We start from the raw sequence: 25,990 nt of genomic DNA on the forward strand, positions 1-25,990 counted from the left end.
TCGACAACAACACAATCATAGTAGGAGACTTTAACACCTCACTTTCACCAATGGACAGATCATCCAAAATGAAAATAAAGAAGGAAACACAACCTTTAAATGATACATTAAACAAGATGGACTTAATTGATATTTATAAGACATTACATCCAAAAACAACAGAATACACATTTATCTCAAGTGCTCATGGAACATTCTCCAGGGTAGATCATATCTTGGGTCACAAATCTAGCCTTGGTAAATTTAAGAAAATTGAAATCATATCAAGTATCTTTTCCAACCACAATGCTATGAGACTAGATATCAATTACAGGAAAAGATCTGTAAAAAATACAAACACATGGAATATACTACTTAATAACGAAGTGATCACTGAAGAAATCAAAGAGGAAATCAAAAAATACCTAGAAACAAATGACAGTGGAGACACAACGACCCAAAACCTATGGAATGCAGCAAAAGCAGTTCTAAGAGGGAATTTTATAGCAATACAATCCTACCTTAAGAAACAGGAAACATCTCAAATAAACAACCTAACCTTGCAACTAAAGCAATTAGAGAAAGAAGAACAAAAAAATCCCCAAAGTTAGCAGAAGCAAAGAAATCTTAAAGATCAGATCATAAATAAATGAAAAAGAAATGAAGGAAACAATAGCAAAGATCAATAAAACTAAAAGCTGGTTCTTTGAGAAGATAAACAAAATGGATAAACCATTAGCCAGACTCATCAAGAAAAAAAGGGGGAAGACTCAAATCAATAGAACTAGAAATGAAAAAGGAGAAGTAACAACTGACACTGTAGAAATACAAAGGATCATGAGGGATTACTACAAGCAACTCTATGCCAATAAAATGGACAACCTGGAAGAAATGGACAAATTTTTAGAAATGCATAACCTGCCGAGACTGAAACAGGAAGAAATAGAAAATATGAACAGACCAATCACAAGCACTGAAATTGAGACTGTGATTAAAAATCTTCCAACAAACAAAAGCCCCGGATGAGATGGCTTCAAAGGCAAATTCTATCAAACATTTAAGAAGTGCTAACATCTATTCTTCTCAACCTCTTCCAAAATAGAGCAGAGGGAGGAACACTCCCAAACTCTACGAGGCCACCATCACCCTGATACCAAAACCAGCCAAAGATGTCACAAAGAAAGAAAACTACAGGCCAATATCACTGATGAACATAGATGCAAAAATCCTCAACAAAGTACTAGCAAACAGAATCCAACAGCACATTAAAAGGATCCTACACCATGATCAAGTGGGGTTTATTCCAGGAATGCAAGGATTCTTCAATATATGCAAATCAATCAATGTGATACACTATATTAACAAACTGAAGCAGAAAAATCATATGGTCATATCAATAGATGCAGAGAGAGCTTTCGACAAAAATCAACACCCATTTATGATAAAAACCCTGCAGAAAGTATGCAGAGGGAACTTTCCTCAACATAATAAAGGCCATATATGACAAACCCACAGCCAACATCGTCCTCAATGGTGAAAAACTGAAACCATTTCCACTAAGATCAGGAAAAAGACAAGGTTGCCCACTATCACCACTATTATTCAACATAGTTTTGGAAATTTTAGCCACAGCCATCGGAGAAGAAAAGGAAATAAAAGGAATCCAAATTGGAAAAGAAGAAGTAAAGCTGTCACTGTTTGCACATGACATGATACTCTACATAGAGAATCCTAAAGATGCTACCAGAAAACTACTAGAGCTAATCAATGAATTTGGTAAAGTAGCAGGATACAAAATTAATGCACAGAAATCTCTGGCATTCCTATACACTAATGATGAAAAATCTGAAAGTGAAATAAAGAAACACTCCCATTTACCACTGCAACAAAAAGAATAAAATATCTAGGAATAAACCTACCTAAGGAGACAAAAGACCTGTATGCAGAAAATTATAAGACACTGATGAAAGAAATTAAAGATGATACAAATAGATGGAGAGATACACCATGTTCTTGGAATGGAAGAATCAACATTGTGAAAATGACTCTACTACCCAAAGCAATCTACAGATTCAATGCAATCCCTATGAAACTACCACTGGCATTTTTCACAGAACTGGAACAAAAAATTTCACTATTTGTATGGAAACACAAAAGACCCTGAACAGCCAAAGCAATCTTGAGAACGAAAAATGGAGCTGGAGGAATCAGGCTCCCTGACTTCAGACTATACTACAAAGCTACAGTAATCAAGACAGTATGATACTGGCACAAAAACAGAAATATAGATCAATGGAACAGGATAGAAAGCCCAGAGATAAACCCCCACACATATGGTCACCTTATCTTTGATAAAGGAGGCAAGAATATACAGTGGAGAAAAGACAGCCTCTTCAATAAGTGGTGCTGGGAAAACTGGACAGGGACATGTAAAAGTTTGAGATTAGAACACTCCCTAACACCATACACAAAAATAAACTCAAAATGGATTAAAGACCTAAATATAAGGCCAGGCACTATCAAACTCTTAGAGGAAAACACAGGGAGAACACTCTATGACATAAATCACAGCAAGATCCTTTTTGACCCAACTCCTAGAGAAACAGAAATAAAAACAAAAATAAACAAATGGGACCTAATGAAACTTCAAAGCTTTTGCACAGCAAAGGAGACCATAAACAAGACCAAAAGACAGCCCTCAGAATGGGAGACAATATTTGCAAATGAAGCAACTGACAAAGGATTAATCTCCAAGATTTACAAGCAGCTCATGCAGCTCAATAACAAATAAACAAACAACTCAATCCAAAAATGGGCAGAAGACCTAAATAGACATTTCTCCAAAGAAGATATATAGATTGCCAACAAACACATGAAGGATGCTCAACATCACTAATCATTAGAGAAATGCAAATCAAAACTTCAACGAGGTATCACCTCACACCAGTCAGAATGGCCATCATCAAAAAATCTAGAAACAATAAATGCTGGAGAGGGTGTGGAGAAAAGGGAACCCTCTTGCACTGCTGGTGGGAATGTGAATTGGTACAGCCACTATGGAGAACAGTATGGAGGTTCCTTAAAAAACTACAAATAGAACTACCATACGACCCAGCAATCCCACTACTGGGCATATACCCGAGAAAACCATAATTCTAAAAGTGTCATGTACCAAAATATTCATTGCAGCTCTATTTATAATAGCCAGGACATGGAAGCAACCTAAGTATCCATCATTGGATGAATGGATAAAGAAGATGTGGCACATATATACAATAGAATACTACTCAGCCATAAAAAGAAACAAAATTGAGATATTTGTAGTGAGGCAGATGGACCTGGAGTCTGTCATACAGAGTGAAGTAAGTCAGAAAGAGAAAAACAAATACCATATGCTAACACATATATATGGAATCTAAGAAAAAAAATGGTCATGAAGAACCTAGGGGTAAGACAGGAATAAAGACACAGATCTACTAGAGAATGGACTTGAGGATATGGGGAGGGGGAAGGGGAAGCTGTGATGAAGTGTGAGAGTGGCATGGACATATATACACTACCAAACGTAAAATAGATAGCTAGTGGGAAGCAGCCGCATAGCACAGGGAGATCAGCTCGGTGGTTTTTGACCACCTAGAGGGGTGGGATAGGGAGGGTGGGAGGGAGGGAGACGCAAGAGGGAAGAGATGTGGGAACATATGTATATGTATAACTGATTCACTGTGTTATAAAGCAGAAACTAACACACCATTGTAAAGCAATTATACTCCAATAAAGATGTTTAAAAAAAGAAAATAAATAAATAAATAATAGGAGGAGGACACAAGATGGCAGAAGAGAAGGACTTGTGCTCACCTCCTCTTTTGAATACACCAAAATCACACCTAACTGCTGAACAACCATTGACAAAAAAGACTGGAACCTACCAAAAAAGATATGCTATATCCAAAAACAAAGGAGCCACAACAAGATGGTAGGAGGGGCACTTTCACAATATAATCAAATCCCATACCCACCAGATAGGCAACCCACAAAGTGGAAAATAACTATATCACAGAGGTTCTCCCACAGGAGTGAGAGTGAGCCCCACGTCAGGCTCTCCAGCCTGGGGTCTGGCATCAGGAGGAAGAGCCCCCAGGGCATTTACCTTTGAAGGCCAGTGAGGCTTGAGTGCAGGAGCCACACAGGGTCGGTCCACTCTTGGCACGTGCACACAAGGTTTCACGTGCACTGGGACCCAGGGCAAAACAGTGACTGCACAAGAGCCTGGGCCAGAGCTACCTGCTGGTCTTGGAGGGTCTCCTGTGGAGGTGGGGGTCAGCAGTGGTTCACAGTGAGGGCAAGGACACCAGTGGTGGAGGCCCTAGGGAATACTCATCAGCATGAGCTCTCCCAGAGGTTGCCATTTTGGCACTGAGATGGGGACCCAACCAGCAGCCTGCAGGCTCCAGTGCTGGGACACCTCAGGCCAAACCACCAACGGGGTGGGCACACAAACCCACCCATCAGCAGACAGGCTGCCTGAAGTCATCCTGAGCCAATAGCTGCCTATCAACACACCACTTGACACAACCCTGTGCACCCAAGGGACAAGACCTGGCTCCACCCACCAATGGGAAGGCACCAGCCAGTCCCTCCCACAAGGAAGCCTGCACAAGCTCCTGGAAGAACCTCACCCACCAGGGGGCAGACAGCAGAACCAAGAAGAATTACAATCCTGCAGCCTGAGGAACAGAGACCACAAACAGAGAAAATTAGACAAAATGAGATGGCAGAGAAATATGTTGCAGAAAAAGGAACAAGATAATACTCCCGAAGAACAACTAAGAGCAGTGGACATAGGCAATCTGCCAGAAGAAGAATTAAGAGTAAAGGTGATCCAGGATCTTGGAAAAAGAATGGAGTCACAGACCAAGAAGGTACAAGAAATGTTTAATAAAGAGAAGCTTCAAAAACAAATCAGAAACAGTTAACAAAATGCACTATGAACATACATACCAATAATTACCTTAGTCATAAATGGATTAAATGCTCCAACCGAAAGACATAGACTGGCTGTATGGATACAAAAATAAGACCCATATATATGCCGTCTCTAAGAGACTCACTTCAGATCTAGGGATACATACAGACTGAAAATGAGGGGATGAAAAAACGTATTCCATGCACATGGAAATCAGAAGAAAGCTGGAGTAGCAATGCTCATATCAGACCAAAGAGACTTTATAATAAAGACTGTTAGACAAAGAGGGACACTACATAATGATCAAGGGATCAATCCAAGAAGAAGCTATAACAATTGAAAATATATATGCACCCAACCTAGGAGCACCTCAATACATAAGGCAAATGCTAACAGCCATAAAAGGAGAAATTGACAGTAACACAATAATAGTGGGGGACTTTAACACTCCACTTTCATCAATGGACAGATCATCCAGACAGAAAATCAATAAGGAAACACAGGCCTTAACTGATACATTAGACCAGATGAACTTAAGCATCAGAATACACACTCTTCTCAAGTGCACTTGGAATATTCTCCAGGATAGATCACATGCTGGGCCACAAAAAGAGCCTGGGTAAATTTAAGAAAATTGAAATCATATCAAGCATCTTACCTGACCACAACACTATAAGATTAGAAATCAACTAGAAGAAAATAACTGTGAAAAACACAAACACGTGGAGGCTAAACAATATGTTACTAAAAAACCAATGGATCACTGAAGAAATCAAAGAGGAATAAAAAAATACCTAGAGATAAATGAAAGCAAAAACACAGCGATCCAAAACTTTTGGGACACAGCAAAAGCATTTCTAAGAGGGAAGTTTCTAGCCATACAATCTTACCTCAGGAAACAAGAAAAATCTCAAATAAACAAACTAAATTTACACCTAAATCAACTAGAGAAAGAAGAACAAGCAAAGCCCAATGTTAGTAAAAAGGAAATCACAAAGATCAGAGAAGAAATAAATGAAATAAAGACAAAGAAAGCAATAGAAAAGATCAATGAAATTAAAAGGTGGTTCATTGAAAAGGTAAACAAAATTGATAAACCCTTAGCCAGACTCATCAGGAAAAAAAGGGACAGGGCTCAAATCAATAAAATTAGAAATGAAAAAGGGAAAGTTACAAAGGGCACCATAGAAATACAAAGGATCATAAGAGACTACTATAAGCAAATAAATGTCAATAACATGGACAACCTAGAAGAAATGGACAAATTCTTAGAAAGGTACACTTTTTCAAGACTGAACCAAGAAGAAATTGAAAATACCAACAGACCAATCACAAGTACTGAAATTGAAGCTGTGACTGAAAAACTTCCAACAAACAAAAGTCCAGGACAGACGACTTCACAGGTGAATTCTATCAAACATTTAGAGAAGAGTTAACACCTATCCTTATGAAACTATTTCAAAAAATTGCAGAGGAACACTCCAAAACTCGTTCTATGAGGCCAAAATCACCCCGATATGAAAACCAGACAAAGATAACAAAAAAAGAAAAACATAGGCCAATATCACTGATGAACATAGATGCAAAAATCCTCAACAAAATACAAGCAAACTGAATCCAACAATACAGTAAAAGGATCTTACACCATAATCAACTGTGATTCATCCCAGGGATGCAAGAATTTTGCAACATCCACAAATCAATCAGTGTGATTACACCACATCAATAAATTGAATAAAAACCATATGATCATCTCAATAGATGCAGAAAAAGCTTTTGACAAAATTCAACGCTGATTTATGATAAAAACCCTCCGGAAAGTAGGCATAGAGGGAACTTACCTCAACGTAATAAAGGCCATATATGACAAACCCACAGCTAACATCACACTCAATGGTGAAAGCTGAAAGCATTTCCTCTGAGATCAAGCATTTCCTCTGAGGATGTCCACTCTTGCCACTTTTATTTAACACAGTTTTGTAAGTCCTAGCCATGGCAATCAGAGAAGAAAAAGAAATAAAAAGAATCCAAATTGGAGAAGTAAAACTGTCACTGTTTGCAGATGACATGATACTATACATAGAACATCCTAAAGATGCTACCAGAAAACTCCTAGAGCTCATCAATGGATTTGGTAACGTTGCAGGATGCAAAATTAATACACAGAAATCTCGTGCATTCCTATACACTAACAACAAAAGATCAGAAAGAGAAATTAAGGAAACAATCCCATTTACCATCACATCAAAAAGAATACAGTACTTAGGAATAAACCACCTAAGGAGGCAAAAGACCTGTACTCAGAAAACTATAAGATGCTGATGAAAGAAATCAAAGATGATACAAACAGATGGAGAACTATACAATGTTCTTGGATTGGATGAATCAGTATGGTCAAAATCACTGCACTATCCAAAGCAATCTACAGATTCAATGCAATGCCTTTCCAATTACACAGAACTAGAACAAAAATTTTTTAATTTGTTTGGAGACACAAAAGACCCTGCATAGCCAAAGCAATCTTGTGAAAGAAGGACAGAGCTGGAGGAATCAGGATCCCTGACTTCAGACTATACTAGAAAGGTACAGTAATCAAGACAGTATGGTACTGGCACAAAAACAGAAATATAGATCAATGGAACAGGATGGAAAGCCCAGAAATAAACCCACGCACCTATGGTCAATTAATCTACAACAAAGAAGCAAGAATATACAATAGAGGAAAGACACCCTCTTTAATACGTGGTGCTGGGAAAACTGGACAGCTGCATGTAAAAGAATGAAATTAGAAGATTGTTTAACACCACAGACAAAATTAAACTCGAAATCGATTTAAGACCTAAATGTAAGACCGGATACTATAAAACTCCTAGAGGAAAACATAGGCAGAACACTCTTTGACGTAAATCACAGCAATATCTTTTTCAATCCATCTCCTAGAGTAATGGAAATAAAAACAAAAATAAACAAATGGGACCTAATGAAACTTAAAAGCACAGCAATGGAAACCATAAACAAAATGAAAAGACAACATACAGAATGGGAGAAAATATTTGCAGACAAAGTGACCTACAAGGGTTTAATCCCCAAAATATACAAACAGCTCATGCAGCTCAATATCAAAAAAACAACCAATCAAAAAATGCACACAAGATCTAAATAGACATTTCTCCAAAAAACCTCCAAAAACCCAAAAACATACAGATCGCCAAAAAGCACATGAAAAGATGCTCAACAGTGCTAATTATTAGAGAAATGCAAATCAAAACTACAATGAGGCACCACCTCACACCAGTCAGAATGGCCATCCTCAAAATGTCTACAAATAATAAATGCTGGAGAGGGTGTGGAGAGAAAGGAACTCTCCTACACTGTTACTGGGAATGTAAACTGGTTTAGCCACTATGGAGAACAGTATGTGTTTTCTTAAAAAACTAAAAATAGCGTTACCATATATTCTGCAACTCCAATCGTGGACATATATCTGGAAAAAATGAAAACTTTAATTCAAAAAGACACATGCACCCCAACGTTCCTAGCAGCACTACTTACAATAGCCAAGACATGGAATCAACCTAAATGTCCATCAACAGATGAATGGATAAAGAAGATGTGGTACATATATATAATGGAAGTTTACTCAGCCATAAAAAAGAATGAAATAATGCAATTTGCGACAACGTGGACGGACCTAGAGATTATCATAGTAAGTGAAGTAAGTCAGAGGAAGACAAATTTCATATGACATCACTTAGAGGTGGAATCTATAAATTGATACAAATGAACTTATTTACAAAACAGAAACAGACTCAAAGACTTAGAAAACAAATTTATGTTTACCAAAGCGGAACAGTTGGGGGAAGGATAAATTAGGAGGTAGGGATTAACATACACATACTACTATATATAAAATAGATAATCAACAAGGATTATCTTGTTCCCTGTGCTATGCAAGAAGGGATAGCATAGCACAGGGAACTCTGCTCAATATTCTGTAATATCCTATATGGGAGAAGAATCTGAAAAAGAATGGATATATATAAATGTATAAATCACTTTGCTGTACACCTGAAACTAACAGAACATTGTAAATCATATATACTCACATAAGATTTTTTAAAAAGCAAAAAAAAACCATATCTGATTAAGGACTTGTATTCAGAAAAAGCACTCTTACAATGGATTATTAAGAAAAAATACTTTGTTAAAAGGGCAAACCATTTGAACAGATAATTCACCAAAGAGTGTATATGACTAAATGAGGAATGAAAAGATGCTAAACATCTCTACAGAATTGAAATGAAAATTAAAACCAGATGAAAAACTATTACACATCCAATAAAATGTCTAAAATAAAAAGACCACCAACCTAAGTCTCAGCGAGGATGTGAAGTAGCTAGACCTCTCAGACATTCCTGGTGTGAATACAAAGTTATATAGCCACTTTAAACATCTTGGCAGTTTCTAAGTATTTACACTTACCTTTACCGCTGGTCCAGCATTCCCACTTCTGAGTACTTATTCTAAGGAAATGAAAACATAGGTCTGTTGAAAGATCTGTACTCAAATGTGCATATGGGCTTCAGTCTTCATAGCTAAAAATGGAAAATAAACCAAAAGTATATTAATTGGTGAATTAATAAACATATTGTGGCATATCCATTCAAAGAATACTACTCAGCAGTATGAAAGTACAAACTACTGAAATAATCAACATGATGAATCTCCAAAGCATCATGCTAATAAAAGAAGCCTGACACAAAAGACCATCTTATATGATTCCATTGAATTAAAATTCTAGTAAAGGCAAAATTACAGAAATAGGAAGCATCAGTGATTGCCTATGGCTGTCACGGGAGGGTGCTGACTGCAAAGGGGCAGGAGGAAACTTGTGGGGGTGATGGAATTTTTCTACATCTTGACTGTTGTTATTAAACGACTGTACATATTTGCCAAACTCATAAAGTTGTACATTTAAAATTCGTGGGTTTTTTCTCTATGTAAAGTTCACCTCAACAAAGCTGATAAAAAAGAAAGGCTCAGAAATGACAGAGGAAATAAAGAACTATTTTTCTTTGGGAATTAAGAGCTGAGGATAATATAATAAGCCAGTTGGAATACTTTCATTACATCAGATTCAGAAGTGACTACTAGAAAACTCTCCTAGTTTCACTGGTTTGTTTCCTTTTCCTTAAGATTAAAGATCAATTTTTCCTTTATTGGCCAAGAACCTTTAAAATTTCAGTTTTGATAAGAAAAGGGTAAAGAAATGCCAGTATTCTCTTTTCCTCATTTCTGTGGGGAGACAGTATGGGGGAGGGGGAGTTTGTGATTGGGCTGATAAAGTCCACCCCCTCACCCCACGAACTCCAAGACTAATTGTCCTGCCCCACCATAAGACTGGGATCAGACATGAGCCTACAGAAGGAAGGACATTTCTTTCCCTTACTTGCCTTAACAGCTGCTTAGGCCTAAAATCTGTCTAGCTATAAAAGATTTGTAGCACAACAGGAATTGTGGACTCAAGATAATTCTAACTACAGTCAAAAAAGCCCAGAGGCGAAGGTAAACATTTTCAGCTATTCTTGTTAGCTTGCTACACACGTATCAATGGCTTCATTACCAAACACGGTCACACAGAAGTATTTAAAAGTTTACTTCTATTTGGAACATCTTTATTCCATCCTTTTATGGATTTTTCATCTTCCCTAACTGTCATCTTCAGCATTTGCAGCCCTTCTTAAGAGAGAGGAAGAAAAATATGTTGTGTGTATAATATATGATGATTCAACCCTGTTGCTGTCATCACGCACAGGAGAGATGGGGAGCCATAAGTTATGAGTTATCCCTCACTCCCTCATTCACAGAGATAAAAACATAGAAATGCCATCCCAACATTTAGGCAAGATATACATACCAGGAATGGCGGAGAACAATAAATTTTCCCAGCAACTCCAATACTCTTTCCACAATAAAATGGTAGGATGGAGGGAAGCAATGGAAGCCTTTGGAATAAAATCACTGTGTCACCACATTCAATCTTTATTTGGATAAAAATTCTCCCTGTATTTTCAGTGTTCCAGCGGGTACAGGGATCAGAGAGCCTCTAACCACACCTATGTGTACATGGAATGGGTAGATTCAAGTAGATGGTTCTCTGGTTCAAGAGCTAGACTTGCTTGTGGGGTTTAGGGGACCATGAGACACTGCAAACTTTGTCAGCAATGACCCTAAAAAAGAGCTTCGACTTTGTAACCTTGAACCCGTTCTTCACCATACTCAGTACAAATGTGCATCCCACGGCACTACCCATGTTAATTTCTGTGCACAGTGGCCTATTCCTGGATTTGGGGCTTCAAGATCCTCATTTAAGTGCTTTCCCATATTGTAACTTGGTATATTTGGAGCTCTGAAAATCATAACAATCAATTCTGGTCTTTGTATGAGATAATCACTCCTACCAAAGTTTACCCCCCAAATTGCAATTCTACAGGAATTTGTGAAGCTGTGGTATTAAAACCCCGTGAGATATATGTAGAGTAACCCCATGATATTTACAGTTCCATATATTTTTCTCCCCAGCAACATGTAGCTCTCTAAAGAATGTACTTAAAAATAGTAAACAGGGCTTCCCTGGTGGCGCAGTGGTTGAGAGTCCGCCTGCCGAGGCAGGGGACACGGGTTTGTGCCCCGGTCCGGGAAGATCCCACATGCTGCGGAGCGGCTGGGCCCGTGAGCCGTGGCCGCTGAGCCTGCGTGTCCGGAGCCTGTGCTCCTCAACGGGAGAGGCCGCAACAGTGAGAGGCCTGCGTACCGCAAAAAAAAAAAAAAAAAAAAAAAATAGTAAACATATTTCAAACTTTCTTACATGTCCAAGTCCTGTCATACATTCTCCTTGCAAAGCAGCATGAGAACTTAGAAGAAAAAAATTAAAAGACCATTCCAGAAAGGTTTTACATGTGGACTCTTGTTTGTGGCAAATTCATCTTTCATCCTTAGTGAGACTATTAGAACTGCACTGGAACCTTAAAGACTGTTAAGATGATTAAGAGCCACATTTAATAGTTGTTCCGGTAGCATCTTGACAAACATTTAAATTTTATATCTCTCAAGAAAGCCCATAAAACAGCATGATCTAAAAAATTTTAACAAATATATTAATAAAAATTTAAACAGGCATGCATTACTTATGTTATTTTGAGTTAATTACATAATAATATTGCCTTGTATACACCTTAATTAGATTAAATATTGATCAGTGCCCCTTCCCACTGATATTCCATTAACACATAATAACTGTCTTGTTACATCTAGATGTAACTTTAAATTAATTAAAGAGTCTGGCTGGAAATGAAAAGTTACAGAAAGATGTACAAAGCTAGCCCTTTTATACATAAACAGGATTGGAAACCTCAGCCTATGAATTAAAGCAGGGAAGAAAAATTAAACTCTACGTATTTTAAGGATTTAAAGTAATTAGATTTATGAACAATGATCTACAATTTCTTTTCCATAGGGTTTCAGAAGTCATATCAGTTAGACTAGGTTCATCTATAACTCTGTATTAAGGAAGAGGTTATGAAATATAACAATTATTCCTGAGGATTATGGTCTTTGTTTATTTCAGAAAAAGAACCTAGATTTTAAACAGCATTGAAGATTTCTTAGCATGTGATTAAGGCTGTTTATTTTCATGCTGATGAGCTGAGAGCTGTTTCAATGGGGAGATGCTGTAATTTTCCCATGATCTGGAAAATAATTCATGGCCCTTTTTAATGTTGTCATTAACTGTCACGTCTCTTGAGTTAAATATGAGCCCTGTCATTTGGAAGTCAGAAAGCAGCTCCTAAATTTCTCAATTTCATTAGCAATTGATTCAAATCATTTCTCGAAAATAGTCTGAATTGACATATGAATTGTAGTGGTTCCTCAGCTTGGTGATTAATTAATCAAGCCATCAGGTTCACATTAAACTATTTATCAATCTTACGATTTCCTGCTTTTCAGAAAAAATTAAACAGCACTCTAATGATATTTTATGAGTTTTGAGAAAAATTAAAATGGGACCAAAAAAATAATCTGTCCTTCCTAATTCATGAAGCTCCATGATGTCAATTTCTGTAAGGCAAGACACTATAAGGAGGAGATGGGGCTGGAATCTCCACCCCAGGGAAGGCAGGGTCATTTCTATAGGTCTCAGTTTCTTCATCTGTAAAATAAGAAAATTGAACTAAATAATCTCTCATTATCTCTCACTTTCAAAATTATGTTTGTCTGTGAATCAAAATGTAATATGATAGTTATGGTTACTTTTAATTTTACTATTCTGGTGTGTGCCATTGTCCTTACATTAAAAACAAACAACCTGGGGTTACTGATAGAGCCTTAAAGACTCCACATTAAAATTATAATTGATGTTCTTGGATCAGCTATGGACACTGTTCTGTAATTTGCATTTAGAATACAATTTTCTCCTCAAGGCCACGTTAGTCTGTGTTTTTTCTAATGGGCTGTTATAACAAGGGACCACAGTCAGTTGCTTTAGCCCAGAATGACAGTATCAACTTTTCCAAGATTGGGCCACACCAATAGCTGTTGGCTGAGAAAACTGCTGGCAAAACATCGTGTGTTTGCCAATTTAATTTCATTCAAACTTTGCTGAGTTCAATTAATAGCTAGTTTTTTTCATAATAAACCACCAGCCAACTGAATTCAGCCCCCTTTCTTTCAAATTTGCTGTGTGTGTAACTACAAAACTAATGTCTCGTTCTACACAAATCCCTCTGGCATTATTTATAGAAACCTGAAGATTCTCTCTTAAAGCTAACTGCGTTTTAAGTGTTGGGCTGCCTCTGGTGTCCTAGGACAGAGACTGCAAGCCACACAGGAAGAACCCTCCGTGTGCAAGGCAGTTTGAGTGGACTTCCATTCCCTGCCTGCAGTGCTGGGACAAAGGCCAGAGGAGCAGTGTCTAAAACGACACAGGAGAAAACTATAATTAGAAAAGACACATGCACCCCAATGTTCTCTGCAGCACTATTTACAATAGCCAAGACATGGAAGCAACCTAAATATCCATCAACAGAAACAAATGGGACTTAATGAAACTTAAAAGCTTTTGCACAGCAAAGGAAACCATTGCTAAAGCAAAAAGACAATCTATGGAATGGGAGAAAATATTTGCATACGATGTGACCAACAAGGGACTAATTTCCAAAATATACAAACAGCTCCTACAGCTCAATATCAAAAAAAAAAAATAATAACCCAATCAAAAAAATGGGCAGAAGATCTAAATAGACATTTCTCCAAAGAAGACATACAGAAGGCCCACAGACACATGAAAAAATGCTTAACATCGCTAATTATTAGCGAAATGCAAATCAAAACTATAATGAGGTATCACCAGTCAGAATCATCCAAGTCTACAAATAATACATGCTGGGGAGGGTGTGGAGAAAAGGGAACCCTCCTACACTGTTGGTGGGAATGTAAACTGGTTTAGCCACCATGGAGAACCGTATGTGTTTCCTTAAAAAACTAAAAATAGCATTACCATATGTTCTGCAATTCCAATCTGGAAAAGACAAAAACTGTAATTCAAAAAGATACATACACCCCAATGTTCCCAGCAGCACTATTTACAAGAGCCAAGATGTGGAAGCAACCTAAATGTCCACTGACAGATGAATCAATAAAGAAGATGTGGTACATACATATAATGGAATATTACTCAGCCATAAAAATGAGAGAAATAATGCCATTTGCAGCAACATTGATGAACCTAGAGATTATCATACTAACTGAAGTGAGCCAGACAAAGACAAATCTCATATGATATCACTTATATGTGGAATCTAAAAAAATGATGCAAATGAACTTATTTACAAAGCAGAAATAGACTCATGGACATAGAAAACAATCTTATGGTTACCAAAGGGGGAAGGGGGTGTGGGGAGGGATAAATTAGGAGTTTGGGATTAGCATATATACATACTACCATGTATAAAATAATCAACAAGGACCTACTGTACAGCACAGGGAAATATACTCAATATCTTGTAATAATCTGTAAGGGAAAAGAACTTGAAAAAGAGTATCTATCTATCTACATAACTGAATCGCTTTGCTGTACACCTGAAACTAATACAACATTGTATATCAACTATATATCAATAAAATAAATAAATAAAATGACACAGGCAGTTTTCATGGCTCATCCCTCAGCCACTCCCTTCTCAGGAGCGTCAGGGCGATTCATAGAAATGCAATGTCTTTTTCCTCCATTTCTTCTCATTCTTAGGGCCAGATGTGGCTGGTTCCCCCTGCACAGCATCAACTGCAGAGAAGCGGCCTTGGACTGAGAGAGGACCACAGAGAAACCAGACCACAGCGAAACCACCCCAAGAGGGGTCTTCCTGGAGGCTGGGTGAAGCGACTTTTCTCTTCAAAAGCAGGGAAACTGCCTTGCATCCCGGGGAAATTTGGGGTCTCATCTTGGACCACAGTGGCACTGGGAATCCCCTACCTCTACCCCTGCCACAGACACACATGCATTTTATGGATAAGGAGAACAAGAGCCAGAAAAATAAGTAACTTGCCCAAGAATGAAACTTTTTAGAAAGCTATGTCCTATAGGGGAATGGGATGGAAATGGAAAAGCAGAAAGGCTATTTGACACACAAACCCACAAAAGATCTCAGGCTAAGACGTTACCTCCATACTAAGTGAAGTAAGTCAGATAGAGAAAGACATATCATATGATGTCACTTATATGTGGGATCTAGAAAAAAAATGATACAAATTAACTTACTTACAAAACAGAAACAGACTCACAGACACAGAAGACAAACTTATGGTTACCAAAGGGGAAAGCAGCGAAGGGATACATTAGGAATTTGGGATTAACAGATATACGCTACTATATATAAAACAGATAAACAACAAGGACTTACTGTATGGCACAGGGAACTATATCAGTATCTTGTAATAACCTATAATGGAAAAGAATCTGAAAAAGAATATATGTATGTATGGCTGAGTCCCTTTGCTCACCTGAAACATTGTAAATCAACTACACTTCAATAAAAATAAACTTTAAAAAAGAGACTTTATCTCCAAACGAGGTTATTCACATAATTGCTAAGATGCGTGACAGAACTGGAGAAAAAATAAAGGTCATCACACAAGCCAAAACTTGTGTTCCATCGTGGAAAAATACTGTCTATAACCCCTATTTTATCAATTCTGTGATTATCTTATGTGTAGCACAACTATATTGCATTTTTGTGTGTGTGTGTGGTACATGGGCCTCTCACTGTTGTGGCCTCTCCCGTTGCGGAGCGCAGGCTCCGAACGTGCAGGCTCAGCGGCCATGGCTCACGGGCCCAGCCGCTCCGCGGCATGTGGGATCTTCCCGGACTGGGGCACGAACCCGCGTCCCCTGCATCGGCAGGCGGACTCTCAACCACTGCGCCAGCAGGGAAGTCCTATTGCAGTTTTTTAAGTTAAAGAGTTAATTTGTTCAGCATATTTAAAAATATAACAAAATATTTTAAAATATAACTGTTTCAATTTCACCTCTCCCCACCCCCCCAGTATACCAGAAGCCCCAAGAAAATGGAGAAGCCTAGGTCTCTTTGGACCTCACATTTGTACTGGGCATCCTTCACTTTAGTCTACACAATGCCAGAGTCCCACCCTGTGGGAAGACAAAGCCATGTATAAAAGGAAAATAACATATGGGAAAGGACGTCACAGGTACCAAATGAACCACCCAAGCCCTATGACAGCCTTGGTCCACTGCCAAAAGACACCTTCAATTATATTAATTAAGAGAAGGAAAAATCCCTCACCTCTAGATCATATCCTACTCCTGCTATTTTGTTACAATGCACTTGTAATGCCTAACTATCCTGAGCCCTTTCTGGAATATGCCATGCTTTCAAACTCCTGGGCTAGCACCATGAGGATGGAAAGGAATTGCATTTGCAAATGTCAAACTACCTCATCCATCTCCCCTCATTCAAACAATATGCATTTGAGGTTCAGCAACTGTAGTTATATATTTTTCCTTAATGTTTTTGTAAGGTAATGGTTCTCTTATCTGAAATTCATCAGCCTGCTATAAATTTAAAGTCCATTACTGCCAATAGAGAAAAGCTAAGCACCAAACCACTTTCAATAAATTTGCACTTATGCAATTGAACTGATACGGCCTCAGAGGAAAAGGTGAAACTCATCTTGAGATATTTAAGTTAGTCTGAGTCACTGCTTCGTCTGGTGTTAAATTGGATCCATCGTGAAATGTAGGGCAGTACTCAACAGCCCTGAGTTGTAAGAAGAGATTTTAGGCTGAAAAAAATTCTGTCTTCAGCATTCATTATTAGGCGGTGTAATTCTAAGAAACCACTGGCTGGCTCTGATATTTGACACAACTAAATGCTACAAATGCAAACCCTGATGAATGAATATTTTTATGAACAACATTAATCAGGCTTGGGCAAGCCCAAGATGTAGAGATTTGTCATGTCCAGTCATGAGGCTGCAAGTGAGAACGTCTGTACACTCAAAGCCAAGAGGGCAATTACAAACATTTGCACAAGGCTTCAGGATTCACAGATAATACTGCTTTTACTTTATACACCCACCTGGATAAAACAATTGTTAGTTACCATCTTCTATTCCTGATGAGGAAACTGAGGCCCAGATATGTGAAATGACCACCTTTACCAGGTGTGTGAAAGCAGTGACTTGATATCATGTCCTCCTGGCTCTGTGTTTTTGGCAGTGGGAGATAAAGAACACACCCAATTCATGCTCATGATACACGAAAGCATCACCATCACCATGGCAGATCACAGGGAATGATCAGTGTGAATTGTTAAGTTGTCGCCTCAGTGATGCATTGCAAACAGTTTCCCTGGAGAAGTAACAAGTTCCTGACCACAGTATTGTATGCAAATAAACAAACAAATGCTAAAACAAAACAAAAAACAAAAAACAAAAAAAACCCCCTCAAAACCAAAATCCCACCCAGTTTAGCAGCCTCAAAAGGCTGCCAGGATCTCTTGGTGAAGAAGGACATCTGGATCAGGAGCCAAAAGAATAAAAGGTACTCTTTGGGTACAAAGAATCACTGCTGCATCTCCCTCGGAGGGTCAGCCTCCAGAGGCTGACCACCTGAAGCAGTTCAGCTTGGGGAGAGGGGTCTGCTGGCCAATTAGAGTTGATGGTTTTACAGGCAAAAAATGTTGATGGTTTTACATGACCAGGCAAGAGCTCCCAGGCTATTAGAGACTGAGGATTTAGAAATTTAAGATAAGTTCTATTTATGGTTGGAAAAAAACACCTCTCTGTGGACTGGAGCATGGGAAGTTTAGCTCCCAGGACATAATGAGCACGCTACAAGTTGTAGGGGTTTAGCTGTCAGACATCCACACACACAACCGCAACCGTCCTCAAGCGCCCTTCTCCCATCCCCACCATCAGGGCCCATTCTGAGGCCAGAACTGGCATCACATAACAGTTGCAAGAACTGAACAGCATATGCACTTAATTGGATGATATACATTATTCATGAGCCTTGAGTCTGTGATGATTTTGGCATTCATTGGGGGGAAAATGGGGCATTAGTTTTCTTGGTACAAAACATTCCGTATTAAATTTCACTTGCAATCCACTTTTCAATGTGAGGAATTAGAAATGCTTTTAAGCAAAGTTAGGAACTATGAAATAGCTAGAGAACAAGTAGCAGCAACTTCTAAAGATGGCGAATAAAGGAGTAAAAGCTGGGATTTCCCAATATCTCAGTACTCACAGCTCTAAGCTCTGAGTATAGGAGAGGGAGAGTCAGCCTAAAATTCAAGCAGGGGAATAAAAATTGCAATGATAGTAATGATAAATGTTTGTATGCATATACATAGACTTATGTACATATATACCATATATATTACATACAAACATCTATATATTTCAATATACATAGGTATACACACACACACACACACACACACATGCACACATATATATTCAAAATTTATTTCAAAGCAGTGGATGAGTTGTGCAGTTTTTGTCCTACCTCTATTTTTCCAAAATTAAAGGCATTATCTTCTGCGAGATAAATGAGGCCTAGTTTAGGGTTGTATCATGCCCTTTCTCATTCCATTTGGAATAAAAACTTCAAAACCTATCAGAAGCTTTTGTAGACTGAGGTTGAATCTGCCTAGTTTCCCTTTTCACAAGTGTATCTAGAGCCTCAGAATTGGGATCAACTAAGTCAGTCACTTTAGTTTGCACATGAAGAAACGGAGGCACAGTGAGAGGTCCCGGAGCTCCAGTGCTCAGGGAAAAAGAAGTGAAGGAAATTGGACTTCCTTGGCAATTTTCATGCACGCCTACCCCACATGATCGCAGCTCCCTGGGAAGGCCTTTTAGTCAGAGGCTTTCAAGTCAAACAAATCTGGTGCAAACACTACAGGATCCTGGGCAAGGCTCTTCATCTCATTAAGCTTCCATTCTTCGATTATAAAAGAAGATACATTTTGGAGGTTTGTTACAAGGTTAGAAGAGATAACTACAGGTAAAGTCCTTAGGACAATGCCTAGCATACACTAAACCTCCATAAAGATTCACTGTGATTGTCCTATTTTCTTTATTTTAAAGCCTGAACACACAGCTCACCTGCACAATCTAGCTATTGCTTGCTAGCTGTCCCACACTGGTGACATTGTCTGATTTTCTTAGACGGGGAGTTCCTTAGATCAGAGTCGTCTTGTCGTCCCACTTAGTATTCTCCATGCCTGGCCTTAATTCAGCTAGTGGCTGCTCAATAATGACAAGAATTGTGTTTTACATAGTGGGACAGTTTGTAACATGGAGTCCTTTCCTGCACCCCTATGATGATGATGTACCTGCCACCAGAAATTGGTGCTGACTGTGCTTTTTTTTTTTTTGCGGTACGCGGGCCTCTCACTGTTGTGGCCTCTCCCATTGTGGAGCACAGGCTCCGGACGCGCAGGCTCAGCGGCCATGGCTCACGGGCCCAGCCGCTCCAGGGCATGTGGGATCTTCTCGGACCGGGGCACGAACCCGTGTCCCCTGCATCGGCAGGGGGACTCTCAACCACTGCGCCACCAGGGAAGCCCCTGATTGTGCTTTAATACTGAAGAAAAATCTCATGTATGAGACTATTGACAAGCTAAGTTCCCCTCTTTGTCTCAGTTATTGCTCACAAGGGCCCAGGTAGGCAGATACCACCACCCCCATTAAACAGAGGAGGACAGTGAGTTTTGGGGGAAAAGGAGCTATACGCCTGAAGTCCGGCAACAAAGGGATGGGCCTGGAAAATAATCTCAGGGTTCCCACCCTACATCCAGCACGGATTCCACTTGATACCCCTTGTCTTGGGGTAGACTCACTGTCTATTGCTGTGGGTTCAACACAAAGCAAGGTCCCTGTTTAAGGATGGTGCTTTCAGAAGAGTAGGGTAAGTAGGTTGGCTCATTTCTCAAAGTATTTTATTTGAGAAGGCTCCAAAGCCTGAGTAAAGGGACTGCCCGTTACTGAGGTCTGAGGCATAGCTCCAAGGGGCTCATCACAAAAGCAAAATTTCTTGGAAGTTTCCCGTTAAAGTTCATGTCCATTTGGGTCAACCCCACATTAAAATGTGTGTTTCTTTTAATATACATTTCCTCTTCAATCTAAAGGAAAATAGGTATTCCAAGAAAATGTGCCATTTTCTCTTATAGTTCAGGCCACCCCTGGCCCACAGCTGTACACTGAGATTCAAAAGAATGCTTGAGGGCTATCTCTAGAGTAATCCCCAAATCTCAGCTCCAGCCCATATGTGTGATGATGACCCCACAGCCTACGATCATCGGGGCACAGCTAATGGTCCTCAGCGAGGGTGAGGGCGTGCCTGCAGACAGCAACTGGGCTGACCCTCCGTCAATTTTTCTTAAGGAGCCACTGAGGATGCCCGCTTTCCCACAAAAGCCCTAAGAGCAGCCAAACTCATTTCTCTTCTGTCCATGTGTATTAATTCCTGTTTCTGTAATGAGATACAGAAGAGAAAAAAGGGGAAGAGGACTGATGTAGAATCAGATTGGGCCTGATGAGTTATGGAGCCCGCTTTCTCATCAGTGATGTAAAACAGCCGGGGCTCTATTTACTGCTGCTGTCAGAAGGATCGATAAATAACATTTTCAGTGACATGAAGAGGGAACGCGTGAGCTCAATGAAATGAAGGGGAGCCAGAGGTAGATGCAGACAATGGCCTTTTTCTCTCCCTGCCCTGGCAGGAGTCACCTGTTTGGCTGGGAGAGACAAGGGGGTATAAATTCGGTCTGGCTTTTAAAAAGGGAAGAGGATGCATCCCCAGGAGGAGGAGAGGGCTTCTCTGCTGAGAGGAGAGGCGAGGGAGGGCATGGTCCATTGTCACCATCACTTCCCTCCTGTATCGAGCCACACCCTGTCTGAGCTGATAAGCCACCATCAGCTGGCCTGGGTGGGCAAAGCCCCATCTTCTTGGCCACTTCAGAGGGAGGTGTTTGCCTTATTGTTTATACTTGAGAAAGAGTACAGGGCTAACGTGGAACCCAGAGGAGATTCGTTTGACTGCCAGAGGGCTGAGAGGATGCTGACCATTAAGAAAGGACTCCGTGGTTAGAGGGGTGAGGTGAGGTGACCCACAATACAGCAGAATTCCAGTTCCCTCCAGCAAGAGTTTGGAGGTCAAGAATTGACATGATCACAGAACTTCCACTTTGAAGGAATCTCTGAGGTAATCTTGTCCAACCTCCCACTAAACATCAGAATCCTCTCCTCAGTACTTGTGAGGGGCAGACCCAGCCTCTGAACACAGGGGGACCATGGACTCTTTCCATTATAGGCGCTCTCCAAGCTGCAGGGGTGGTTGAAGCATCCGATGCAAGGCAGCAGCCACAGCAACCTGCAGTCTGTCTGCTTTGCAAGGCAGGTGAGACTGGCATTCTGCTGGTGGGCTGGGATACCAGGTGTACCCAAGTGGCCCCCGCACAGCCCCTCCTGCCTTTGCTTTGGGGACAATTTGCAACAAGATGCTCTCAGCTGAAAGCACAGTAAAGAAGTTCAGTTTCAGCTACAGTGAAAAAATAACTTCGAGGACTTCATTTGCATTAATGTTTCTTTTCCCTGGAACCTTCCTTAGCATGTTCATTTGGGCTAAAAACCATGCGCTGTTAAGAGTCATTTATAATATCTCAGACTCTTTGTGGCGTTTAAGAGTTTTGGCAGAAACCAGTGTGATAGATCCAGAAGCATCTGGGGGAGAGAGACAGGAAGAGAAAGGAGGAAGTCATTAGTGTGGGAGAAGAAGAAGGGCGGGCAGAGAGAGGAGAGAGACGGATAGAAAGAAAGCAAGAAAGAAAAAGGGGCAACAGGGAAAAAGGAAATAGAAGGAAAAAGAAAAAAAGAAGAAGGGAGCTGAGCAAAAGGAGAGGTGTGAAGGGAGTAGTGAGAGGCTCTTCAGCAAATCCTCTCCTCCTCAACTCTGCTTCAAATTTATAAACACTGTTAATTGGATGGAAGACGACATCACCAAATAAAGCTCTTCTCCAGACACTGTATGGAAAAGTGCCAAGAAACAGAATCAGAAGATTATATATATAATCATAAGTCAAGCTCTCCCTTGACTTATGATGGGGTTATGTCCCGATAAGTTCATCGTGAGTTGAGTACCTCATAAATGGAAATGCATTTAGTTCCTCTAACCTACCAAACACCACAGCTTAGCCTAGCCCACCTTAAACATGCCCAGAACACTTACACTAGCCTACAGTTGGGCAACATCATCTAACACAAAGCCTATTTTATAATCAAGTGTTGAATCTGTCGTGTAATTTATTGAATACTGCAGTGAAAATGCAAAACAGAATGGCTGCCTGGGTACTGACTAGTTGTATGTTGGTTGTCAGTCAGGGCTGATGGCGAGCTGTGGCTGCCACTCCCAGCATCATGAGACAGTCTTGCAACGCATATCACTTGCCCAGGAAAAGAGTAAAATGAAAAATTCAAAGTACAGTTTCTACTGAATGTACATTGCTTTCACGTCATCGTAACACTGCAAAATCATAAGTCGAACCGTCGGAAGTCACAGACTGTCTATATGTATTTTCCAGACTCTAATCCCAAGTATTCTTTGGGGAAATCCAATGATATCCTTCTGGCTACTGGAATATGTCATAATTAAAGTCCTTTTTAATACTCATAATAGTGGGTGCTTACTAGATACCATGTATTGTTCAAAGTACTTATCAGTATTCACGCATCGAATCCACATGCCGGGCTTACAAAATTGGGGCCATTACCGTGCTTATTTTGCCAGCAAGCATAGAGACTGAGTAACTGTCTAGGGCCACAGAACCAGGAATGCAGGAGCCAGGATTTGCTCCGAGGCAATCTGGCTACAGAGCGTAGGCATTGGACCACCTTATGATTCTGCCTCCGAATCACTTTTGTATCATTCATTCATTCATTCAAGAGACACTTACTGAGCTCCCCATCAGCCAGGCTCAGGACCTCCCCCAGCAACAACACCTGGGCACAAAGGACACAAGCAAGAACAGGCACAATCTCGGCTCAAAAGGACAATGGGTCTGACGGATAAGACCTCACGATGAAAGGTAACTGCATGGTTATTCCTCTCCATGCTCTCAAAAAGATAAGCAAGATAGGCTCACACGAATTTGCATTTCTAATAAACTCTCACACGATGTCAGTGTTGCTGGTCTGGGGATCACACTTGGAGGACTACTGGGTTAGAGACAGTACTGTACGCAGAGAGAAAAGAAGCTGAGACCTAGACCTAGACTATCACTGAGAGGTTTCCAGGTGAACATGCAGGAGGAGAGAATGTCCACAAATCTGGAGGCAATAGGCAGATGCCACTTGGGGAAATGGAGCTGTTGGCTGCAACCGGAAACGTAAAGCTGGTGAGGGAAAGGAGGTGATGCTGAAGAGGCAGCTCGGGGCCAGGTAAATGTAACAGAGCTTTCACCCAGTCCAGGAGAGGCTCACTCACCACTAACGATCCCACTGAGGTACCACAGAGGGTCTGTTGTTTCCAAAAGATGAAGTCATCTTCTGACATGAAAGGCAAGTCAGACTTCCAATCACTTAGCAGTCCTTCCTCCATCTTCTCTTGGAGAAACTGCCTCAGGCTGGACCGACCTCATGTTTCTGTTGCTGCACGAGAAAAATAAACATGTACAAGTTAATGATGGGGTTTTGTCCAGGATAAAACCCAGCTCTTTATAGGGATCACATGTGTGACTGCTTCTGCAGATGGTTTTGAGAGGAACTGGAAGGTCCCAATGGCTGCTAAAGAGGTTCCAAATCCCACTATTGTAGCATTCTTATTAATCTATCCAGTCACCACGGGACTCCTAATAACATGCACATGTGTATGCAGGAAAGGTAATTTATTACCATCAACTCCTCCAGAATACAGTTGTAGAGAAGGGTTTATCGGGGTATCTACTTATCCATGACTGGGGTAGAGGGAGCAGAGGGTCGATCTGGCCCCTGTTAAATGTCTTCACCTGCATAGAGGTCACTGCTCGTTATGCTCCCCAGACTGTGATAGACATGCATACACAACTGTGTCAGGATCACTTAGATGTACACACAATCAATTTGATACTCACTGACCAGTTCATTTCAGTCCATGTCATAGTTGCCTCGGGGCTCATACAGGCAGATATATACATTCTCTCCAGAACTGTCATATGGCCCCAATCTCCTAACAAAACTTTAGGGGGTGTATCTCAGGGGTAGAATGGGAGGTTGGGTACCTCAGTAGGTGCTCATTACAAATAAGTAAAAATATAGCACGAAGAAAAAGAGAGGAATGGAGACCACTCAGAATGGAATGGGAGAGAGAGGGACAGAAAAGGAAACAGGTGGGGCAGCGCTGGGGCACTGAATGCAAACTCCTTTTTACCAGGCTCGTGGCCTAAGAGTCTGCTGAGGAAGGAGTGGGCTTGGCTGTGGCCCAGCAGAGGCATGATGGTACTACCCTGCTCTCTGAGTGAGACAGCATTCTGGCCTGGAATGATGGAGTCGGACAAATCTTTCAAGATATAAACAAAAACAAAAACAAAACAAAAATCCAAAATATCCAAAAAAAAAAAACCCACAAAAAAAACCAAACCCACATCATTTAAGCTCTGAAACATAATTCACAGTTTGAATTTTCTTTTCCTTCTGCCAAGAGGTACACTTCGCTGAGTACCTTAAGGCATCTGGTAGTTATCCTGAGATGACATAGGTGGGGTGGTGGCATGAGGAGAGGTATGGATAAGGAGGTCCAATCCTCCCAACCACTGCAACCACTGTAACCACTGCTAATACAAAAAGTGACTCTTTCTTTTAGGTGTGCGGTTAGCAAGACCCAATGAACTTTTTTTTTAAAAAACCCGCATCGGGGCTTCCTTGGTGGCGCAGTGGTTGAGAGTCTGCCTGCCAGTGCAGGGGACATGGATTGAGGCTCTGGTCTGGGAGGACCCCACATGCCGCGGAGCAACTAGGCCTGTGAGCCACAACTGCTGAGCCTGCGCGTCTGGAGCTTGTGCTCCGCAGCGGGAGAGGCCACGATGGTGAGAGGCCTGCGCACTACGATGAAGAGTGGTCCCCGCTCGCCGCAACTGGAGAAAGCCCTTGCACGGAGGCGAAGACCCAACACAGCCAAAAATAAATAAAAAAATAAATAAAATTAAAAAAAAACCCAAACCCTCATCAGATCTTGATCAACAGGGCTGTTAATGTTTTCTCTGTCTATCAAAACCTGATACATGTCAGGTCCCCAGCTTGTTAACTGCTGCTCTGGCCATCACTAGTTCCTGCTTCAGATGGCTGCCCCATTTATCTTAGCTTAATACATTACCATGCCAATAGAAGATGGTATATAGGTATTCTTTTATTATGCTCCATAGCATATTGAAGCAGGCTTCAATTTAAAGTGACACACACCTAACTTTCTTTATCCTTTAATTTGACTCAGTGGCAACA

The sequence above is a fragment of the Mesoplodon bidens genome (assembly GCF_964165515.1).
Source record: "Mesoplodon bidens genome assembly, chromosome: 1".
Taxonomy (NCBI): Eukaryota; Metazoa; Chordata; class Mammalia; order Artiodactyla; family Ziphiidae; genus Mesoplodon; species Mesoplodon bidens.